Source organism: Mandrillus leucophaeus, unplaced genomic scaffold (assembly GCF_000951045.1).
Source record: "Mandrillus leucophaeus isolate KB7577 unplaced genomic scaffold, Mleu.le_1.0 Scaffold195, whole genome shotgun sequence".
NCBI classification, from domain to species: domain Eukaryota; kingdom Metazoa; phylum Chordata; class Mammalia; order Primates; family Cercopithecidae; genus Mandrillus; species Mandrillus leucophaeus.
This window is the reverse complement of record NW_012101976.1, coordinates 2,165,899-2,174,549: the sequence shown is the minus strand read 5'-3', so window position 1 is coordinate 2,174,549 and position 8,651 is coordinate 2,165,899. Positions and strand designations below refer to the sequence as shown.

General features: G+C 45.4%; 1 protein-coding gene across 1 annotated transcript in view; it reads left to right on the top strand.

Annotated features, from left to right (window-relative positions):
- The first annotated feature begins 2,749 nt into the window (after positions 1-2,749).
- HMOX2 (heme oxygenase 2) overlaps positions 2,750-8,651 on the top strand; it is a 23,864-nt gene continuing 17,962 nt past the window's right edge. Inside the window, exon 1 of the mRNA XM_011978480.1 lies at positions 2,750-2,858. The gene's annotated coding sequence lies outside the window, so the exon portion shown is untranslated. The remainder of the gene's footprint in view (positions 2,859-8,651) is intronic.

The following is an 8,651-nucleotide window of genomic DNA, read 5'->3' as shown; positions in this document are numbered from 1 at the left end:
CTTGAGTGCAATGGCTCAATCTTGGCTCACTGCAACCTCTGCCCCCTGGGTTCAAACGATTCTCCTGCCTCTGCCTCCCAAGTAGCTGGGATTAAGGTGCCTGCCACCACCATGCCCAGCTAATTTCTGTATTTTTGTTAGCGACAGGGTTTTACCATGTTGGCCAGGCTGAGCTCGAACTCCTGACCTCAGGTGATCCACCCACCTTGGCCTCCCAAAGTGCTGGGATTACAGGCATGAGCCACCATGCCTAGCCACAGGCAACATTTTAAAACTATGCTATTGTCCTGGAGAGAGAATCTGAAGCCTTGCTCTGATTCTGAAAGGAATTTGCAACCAAAAACAGGATAAGGGGCCGGGCGTGGTGGCTCATGCCTGTAATCCCAGCACTTTGGGAGGCCGAGGCAGGCGGATCACGAGGTCAGGAGATCGAGACCATCCTGGCTAACACTGTGAAACCCCGTCTCTACTAAAAATACGAAAGATTAGCCGGGTGTGGTGGCGGGCGCCTGTGGTCCCAGCTACTCAGGAGGCTGAGGCAGGAGAATGGCGTGAACCTGGGAGACGGAGCTTGCAGTGAGCCGAGATCGCACCACTGCACTCCAGGCTGGGCGACAGAGCAAGACTCCGTCTCAAAAAAAAAAAAAAAAAAAAAACGGGTAAGGATTATTCTGACAAATACCCTTTCTTCCCATCTTCAGAAGTACACATCTCTCAATTTGTGTCTTCGAACACAAATTGTGTTCGAAAAAGGAAGTATTTGAGTAGATTAAAGACAGAAACCCTAGGACATTCCTTTGTAAACAAATAGCCTTTTACCAAACACCAACTGTCAAGGGACTTGCCTGAGTACTTGTCCAAAGGACAGCATGTCCCCATGTGTAAGCAGTGGTCTAATCTGGTTCCTAGGAGAGGACTGCTGAGGCCGCAGCAACTTAACTAGCTGGTGTGGGTGAGGCAGAAGTGTTTAGAGCTCAAGGTCTGCCTTTAGTCAAGGACAGCTGATTAGAGTATGTGCCTGTCCCTAATACAGGGTTAGAGCTCAGTACCAATGCTGGGGATGAGGTGAGTTGAAGACACAGAAACTACATGGTTTTTTGGAAGGTCATGAAGTTTTCAAGGAGCTAGTGGGCAACTGGAAATGATGTGTGGAAGAGTAGATGGAGCTCTGGCCCAGTGGCCAGAAAGCTCTGGGCAGGTCAGGTCTGGGAACAATGACTAATCCAGGCCCAGCTTCCCACTGCTGATTTGGACATACAGGCCTAAAATAAGAGACCGTGCCCAGAGCCACTGGTCACTTAGCACAGGTAGTGGGAAATGGTAGCCAGCAAATGTTTAATTGAGTATCTTATGTCTCCTAGACCATAGCTGAGCAAAGTAAGCCAAGCTCGAGGTCCTGAGGGGACTGAGGAGCTGAGCTCAGTCCCTTTTGGCCCTCCTTTTTCTTTCTCTCCTCATTTTAAGTATGGAAGCTCACTTATTTCTTTTATGTATTGGCCATGTGTATAGGGTTTTGTTTGAAAAAAGGCTTGAGGCTGGGCATCATGGCCCACGACTGTAATCCCAGTACTTTGGGAGGCCAAAGAGAGATCGCTTGAGCCCAGGAGTTGGAGACCAACCTAGGCAACATAGTGAGACCCTGTCTCGACAAAAAAAATTTTAATTAGCTAGACGTGGTAGTGAATGCCTGTAGTCCCAGCTGCTCCAGAGGCTAAGTTGGAAGTATCACCTGAGCCCAGGAGTTGAGGCTGCAATGAGCTATGATTGAGCCATTGCACTTTAGCCTGAGCAACACAGGAAGACCCTGTCTCAAAAAAAAAAAAAAAAAAAGTTTGGGCACAGTGGCTCCTGTCTGTAATCCCAGCACTTTGGGAGGCCAAGGTGGGTGGATCACCTGAGATCAGGAGTTTGAGACCAGCCTGACTTCTAAAAATACAAAATTAGCCAGGCGTGGCCGGGTACAGTGGCTCATACATGTAGTCCCAGCACTTTGGGAGGCCGAGGCGGGTGGATCACCTGAGGTTGGGAGTTCGAGACCAGCCTGACCAACATGGAGAACCCTTGTGTCTACTAAAAATACAAAATTAGCTGGATGTGGTGGTGCATGCCTGTAGTCCCAGCTACTCAGTAGGCTGAGGCAGGAGAATCGCTTGAACCCGGAGGCAGAGGTTGCAGCAAGCCAAGATTGCGCCATTGCACTGTATTGTTTTGCTGCAACAACAGCGAAACTCCACCTCAAAAAAAAAAAAAAAGGCTTGAGTATACCTCTCACGGGCTTGGAGAACGCCTGAGCTGTTGGACAGTTGCCTTTTCCATTTTATCTGCTTTTTTCTGAAGCTGTTCATTCATTGTTGCCTAATCATGTCCTCAGTCAGTAGTTGATGTTCTGGGCTATTTGAATTTCCTCTGAATAACGATTAATGGAGATAATGATGTTTGACCAGTTCTGGAAACTCTTTGGAATTAAAGGAATTAAACTCTTGGACATTAAACTTCACTTTAATATGTATAGTTGTGGGTGCTGCCCCATTTGAGGAGATTGTAACAGGAAGTTACTCAGTTTTACAGCAAACTGCTGGGATTTTTTATTTTTTCTTTTTCTTTTTTTTTCAGTAAATTATGATAACTGTAGCATTTTCTTTTGCAATAATGATAACCTAAAGCCTTGGTGTTTCCTCCAAAATGTGCATAGATACAGGATGTGGGCTTGTTACAAAGTTGTATAACTGTTGCCTTTTTGTGGTTGACCCCTTCCCCAGAGAACAACACGAAGAGACCTTGCTGCTGCTATGAAACACAGACTCTAAGGACAACTTGGGGGACACTGGATGTTTTTTCACAGATGTAGACATCAAGGAGTCAGTGGTTTGTGTATGCATTGAGTGGAGAAGGCTGGCAAGCATTTGCCACCATGACAGTTAAAAATGTGCCTGTACATTTCTCTCTTTTTTTGAGACAGGATCTCACTCTGTCGCCTAGGCTGGAGTGCAGTGGTGCGGTTTTGGCTCATTACAACCTCCACCTCCTGGGCTCAAGCAATCCTCCTGCCTCAGACTCCTGAGTAGCTGGGACGACAGGCCTGTGCCACCATGCCCAGCTAATTTTTGTAGTTTTTTTTATAGAGACAGGGGTTTTTGCCATGTTGCCCAGGCTGGTATACATTTCTTTATATAAAGAAGGCGCAAGTAACACAGTGTTATGCTACCAATCAGGCTTTCAGAGACCATAAAACAAAATCTAAAAGGTACGCTCTCAGTAGTCATATCTGTGGAATGTAAGGAGGCCAGTTTAAGACCAATGTAATGCAGCATTTTCCCTTCATATATGAAACAGTGAGTTACTCAAGCACAAAGCGTCAAATGCTTGATCCCCCAACAGGGCCATTCTCATCCTTCACCAAGTGTTTAGTCATTAGGCAGCCATCATCCTCCCTCCCTTTCTCCCTTCTTTCGTCCCTTCCTTCCTTCCTTCCTTCCTTCCTTCTGCAGTGGCATAGTCATGGGCTCAAGTGATCCACCTCAGCCTCACGAGTAGCTGGGACCACAAGCACTCACCACCATATCCAGGTAATTTTATTTTACTTTTTAAAAATTTTTTGAAACAGAGCCCTACTCTGTCACATAGGCTGGAGTGCAGTGGCACGATTTTGGCTCACTGCAGGCTCCAACCCCAGGGTCAAGTGATCCTCCTACCTCAGGCTCCCAGATAGCTGGGACTACAGGCGTGTGCCACCATGCTCAGCTAAGTTTTGTATTTTTTGTAGAGATGGGGTTTTGCCATGTTGCCCAGGCTAGTCTGGAACTCCTGTACTCAAGCTATTCACTTGCCTTGGCCTCCCAAAGTGCTGGGATTACAGGTGTGAGCCACTGCGTCCAGCCTCATCCAGCTAGTTTTATAATTTCTGGGGGGAGGTAGCAACAGGGTTCTGTATATGTTGCCCAGGCTGGTCTCGAACTCCTGGCCTCAGTGATCCTCCTGTCTCAGCCTCCCAAAGTGTTGGGATTATAGGTGTGAGCTACCACACCTGCCCCATTATTCTTTTTTTTTTTGAGACAGAGTCTCACACTGTCACCCAGGCTGGAGTGCAGTGGTGCAATCTCTGCTCACTGTAGGCTCCGTCTCCCGGGTTCACGCCATTCTCCTGCCTCAGCCTCCTGAGTAGCTGGGATTACAGGTGCCCGCCACTACGCCTGGCTAATTTTTTGTATTTTTAGTAGAGATGGGTCTCACCGTGTTAGCCAGGATGGTCTCGATCTCCTGACCTCGTGATCCACCCACCTCAGCCTTCCAAAGTGCTGGGATTATAGGCGTCAGCCACCACGCCCGGCCCGTTATTTTTATACCTGAGATTCACCTTTAATTGCCCTCTGTCATCAGCACTTTGAGAATGCCTCAATTTTGAGAATACCGTGTATTCTGGAAATGATTCATTCAGTCAACAAACCCTGATTGGTGTGTAGTTGGGTAATAGGAGGCCAAGATAAATGAACTGTAATCTGGAAAACAAACATATAAACAGATACATACCATAACAAGATACAAGTGCTAGGATGGATCATAAAAGGCTTACTTAGGTAGCTCTGAATGTAATATCAGGCCTACAGTATTATCACTTAATGTTGTTTTTTGGATCTTATTTTTAGAAGCAGCACAACCTTTTTCTTGGAGGAAATAATAGCAAGGAATAGGGGAGCTGTTCTGACTGAAGCAGGGTATAGGAGGCCTACAGCCTTTCCTGCTTTGCCTCCTGTTCAAAGCCATCCTCCCTGCAGTTCACTGAGAAATGACTCATTGGAACTCCAAGGAAGTCCTACAGCTAGCTAGTTGCAGACCTGGTAGTAGAAGTTAGTTCTACTGATTCTTGGCTTTCTTAGCAGTCAGATACCAGACTGATAAACAATAATGAAATTTCTCCCAGTTTTCTGTTCCATCCCACAAAGAAGTCAATAAACACATTTCTGTCAGGGACTTCAGCCTGCCTGGCTTTGTTACTGAGTTCATTTTAAATGTTTAACTTGCAGAGATCCAAATACATACAAATAAGGTCTATTCCCAGGAAGGTACTGTAACCCTTTTCATTGTCATTTGTGGGCAGTGCCAAGCTGCCTCTAATAGCCTCTTCTGTTTTTTTGGTGGAAATTCAGTTACCTCAGAAATCTGTGTAAGAGATATTTGATAAAGGTGACTAACAATCTCGTCTCTGTAAATTGATGAAAGGATGAGAGGCGTATTAGACTCATGTCCTCTTTTAAATGCACACTGCTTTTGTGGTCCAGCAGGGTTTCTCAACGTTAGTGCTGTTGACAATTTGGGCTGGATCGTTTGTGGTGGTGGGGTATGCGCGTGTGTGCGCACATGCAAGCATGTGTGTGCTTTCTGTGCATTATAGGACATTGAGCAGTGTCCCTGACCTCTACCCACTATTGTCAATAGCACATTCCCATCTTTCAGTTGTGACAACTAAACATGTCTGTAAACATTGCCACATCTCCAAACATGTTCCTTGGGGGACAAGTTGGCCCCCAGTGGAGAAACGCTGGATTGGAGATTGGTTGTCATGAGATGAAAATGCAAATCAGATTTGTCACAGGACAAAGTAAATTTTCAGTTACCTAATTAAACCTTTACTTTTTATAAGTCACTCTAAAGAAACAAAAGTGTGTCCTGTCTTCCATCCCTGATTCTCGGTTACTGGAGGGGACCCTTCACCTAAGTCTTGTTCAGGATCTCCTCGAAGGAGTTAAACTAAAACAATACGATATCTTCCCTTAGGTCTTTTGCAGAATTTGTTTTGCTAGGCCGGGCACTGTGGCCCACTCCTGTAATCCTAGCACTTTGGGAGGCCAAGGCGATTGGATCGCTTGAGTTCAGGAGTTCAAGACTCACCTGGGCAACATGGTAAAATACCATCTCTACAAAAAATACCGAAAAATTACCTGGGCATGGTGTTGCATGCCTGTAGTCCCAGGTACTTGGGGGACTGAGGTGGGAGGATCACTTGAGCTCAGGAGGTCAAGGCTGCAGTGGGCCGAGACTGACACTGCACTCCAGCCTAGGTGACAAAGTGAGACTCTATCTCAAAAAGTACATATATATATTTTGCTTGAAATTCCAAGATTTTTCTTTCTTTTCTTTCTTTCCTTCTTTTTATTTTTTATTTTTTATTTTTTTTGAGATAGAATCTCGCTCTGTTGCTCAGGCTGCAGTGCAGTGGCATGATCTCTGCTCACTGCAGCCTCTGCCTCCCGGGTTCTGAGTAGCTAGGACTACAGGCACACACCACCACATCCATCTAATTTTTGTATTTTTAGTAGACGTAGGGTTTCACCATATTGGTCAGGCTGGTCTTGAACTCCTGACCTTGTGATCCACTTGCCTTGGCCTCCCAAAGTACTGAGATTACAAGTGTGAGCCATTGTGCCTAACCCCCATATACTTTCAAACAAGAAATGGAAATATCGCTGTGTCCATGAAAAGCCCTATAGGCAGCATCAAATCTATACTAGGGGCCAGATGCAGTACCTCACAACTGTAATCCCAACACAGGGAGGGTGAGAGGATTCCTTGAGGCCAGGAGTTCGAGACCAGCCTGGGCAATATATTGAGACCCTATCTCTACAAAATACTTTTTAAAATTAGCATAGTGGTGCGCACATGTAGCCCTAGCTACTTAGAAGGATGAATTGGGAGGATCGCCTGAGCCCAGGAAGTAGAGTCTGCAGTGAGCTAATACTGCACCACTACGGTCTCCTAAGTAGATGGGACACTCCAGACAGAGCAAAACCCTGTCTCTAAAAACAAACAAATAAATAAATAAATGGCTTACACTGAGGGTCACAGACTTTGAGTTGAGGTTCATCATGAAGAATCTCCATTTTTATTCTAATAGCACTAGATACAGGCTGGGTGCGGTGGCTCACGCCTATAATCCCAGCACTTTGGGAGGCTGATGCAGGCAGATCACGAGGTCAAGAGATTGAGACCATCCTGGCCAACATGCTGAAACCCCGTCTTTACCAAAAATATAAAAAATTAGCTGGGTGTGGTGGCATGTGCCTGTAATCCCTACTACTCGGGAGGCTGAGGCAGGAAAATTGCTTGAACCCAGGAGGCAGAGATTGCAGTGAGCCAAGATTGTGCCACTGCACTCCAGCCTGGTGGCAGAGCAAGACTTGTCTCTCCGTCTCAAAAAAAAAAAAGACTGGGTGCGGCGGCTCACCTTGTAATCCCAACACTTTGGGAGGCCAAGGCGGGCAGATCACTTGAGGTCAGCAGTTTGAGACCAGCCTGGGCAACATGACAATACCTTGACTCTACTAAAAATACAAAAATTAGTTGGGTGTGTTGGCCTGTAGTCCTAGCTACTCAGGAGGCTGAGGCACAAGAATTGCTTGAACCCGGAGGGAGTGGGGAGGGATAGCGTTAGGAGATATACCTAATGTAAATGACGAGTTAATGGGTGCAGCACACCAACATGGCACATGTATACATATGTAACAAACCTGTATGTTGTGCACATGTACCCTAGAACTTAAAGTATAATTTAAAAAAAAAAAATTTTTTTTTTGAACCCAGGAGTGGGAAGAAAAAGGAAATATTAGGGGACATTTGTTAATTTTACATTTCTTTTTTCTTTTCTCTTCTTTTTCCTTTTTTTTTTTTGAGACAGAGTCTTGCTCTGTGGCCCAGGCTGGAAGCCAGAATTCAGTGGTTCCGTCATAGCTCATTGCCACCTCTACCTCCTGGGCTCAAGTGATCTTCCCACCTGAGCCTCCTAAGTAGATGGTACCACAACTGCATGCCACTCCCCTCCACCCCCGGCAGCCTACCAGCTAATTAAAATTTTTTTTCTTTTTTTTTTTTTTTAGAGATGGGGTCTCCCTGTGTTGCCCAGGCCAGTCTCAAACTCCTAGGCCCAAGCAATCCTCTTGTCTTGGCCTCTCAAAGTGCTGGGATTACAGACATGAGCCACTGGGCTCAGCCATTAATTTTAAGTTGCAAGGGATGTTTTCTTTAGTTTATTAATCAGCACCATATAATGTCACAGTTTTATAACTCATTTATCTCATTTAATTCTCATACCTACCTTGTGGAATTGTTATCACTGTCCTTTACAGATGAAGAAAGAAACTCCAAGAAATTAAGTAGCTGGCCCAAGTCTACCCAACTGGGATGGGCAGAACCAGGGTTTGCTCTTGGTTGTACCTTTCTAGAGCCTGTGCCTTAACCACATCCATGTGCTGCCTCTTGGCCTCTGTGCATCCAGTAGATTCTCTCATGGCTAGGCTCATCTTAATTAACATTTGTTGGGTGCCTACTACGGCTCAGTCTCTAGAGATCATTGTAAAATCCAGTCCACTGCCCCAGCTCCTCGTGTGTCTTTTGAACACATTAGTATTGTGCTGTACAGAAAGGACTTCTGTGCATATGCCTGCTGTTACGCTTTTTGAACCCAGTTTCTAGAAACTTTCATTCAGATGGGGGGATTCGGTCTTCTTATCATAGAATATATACAGAAGTACAAATATTTAAATCTTTATCTAAATTAATAGTCACACATGCCATTTATACAGATAGCAAGTTATAGCCAAGTGACAGTTGTGATGGGAGGCCGTGTCCAGGGAATTTTTTTTTTTTTTTTTTTTTTTTTG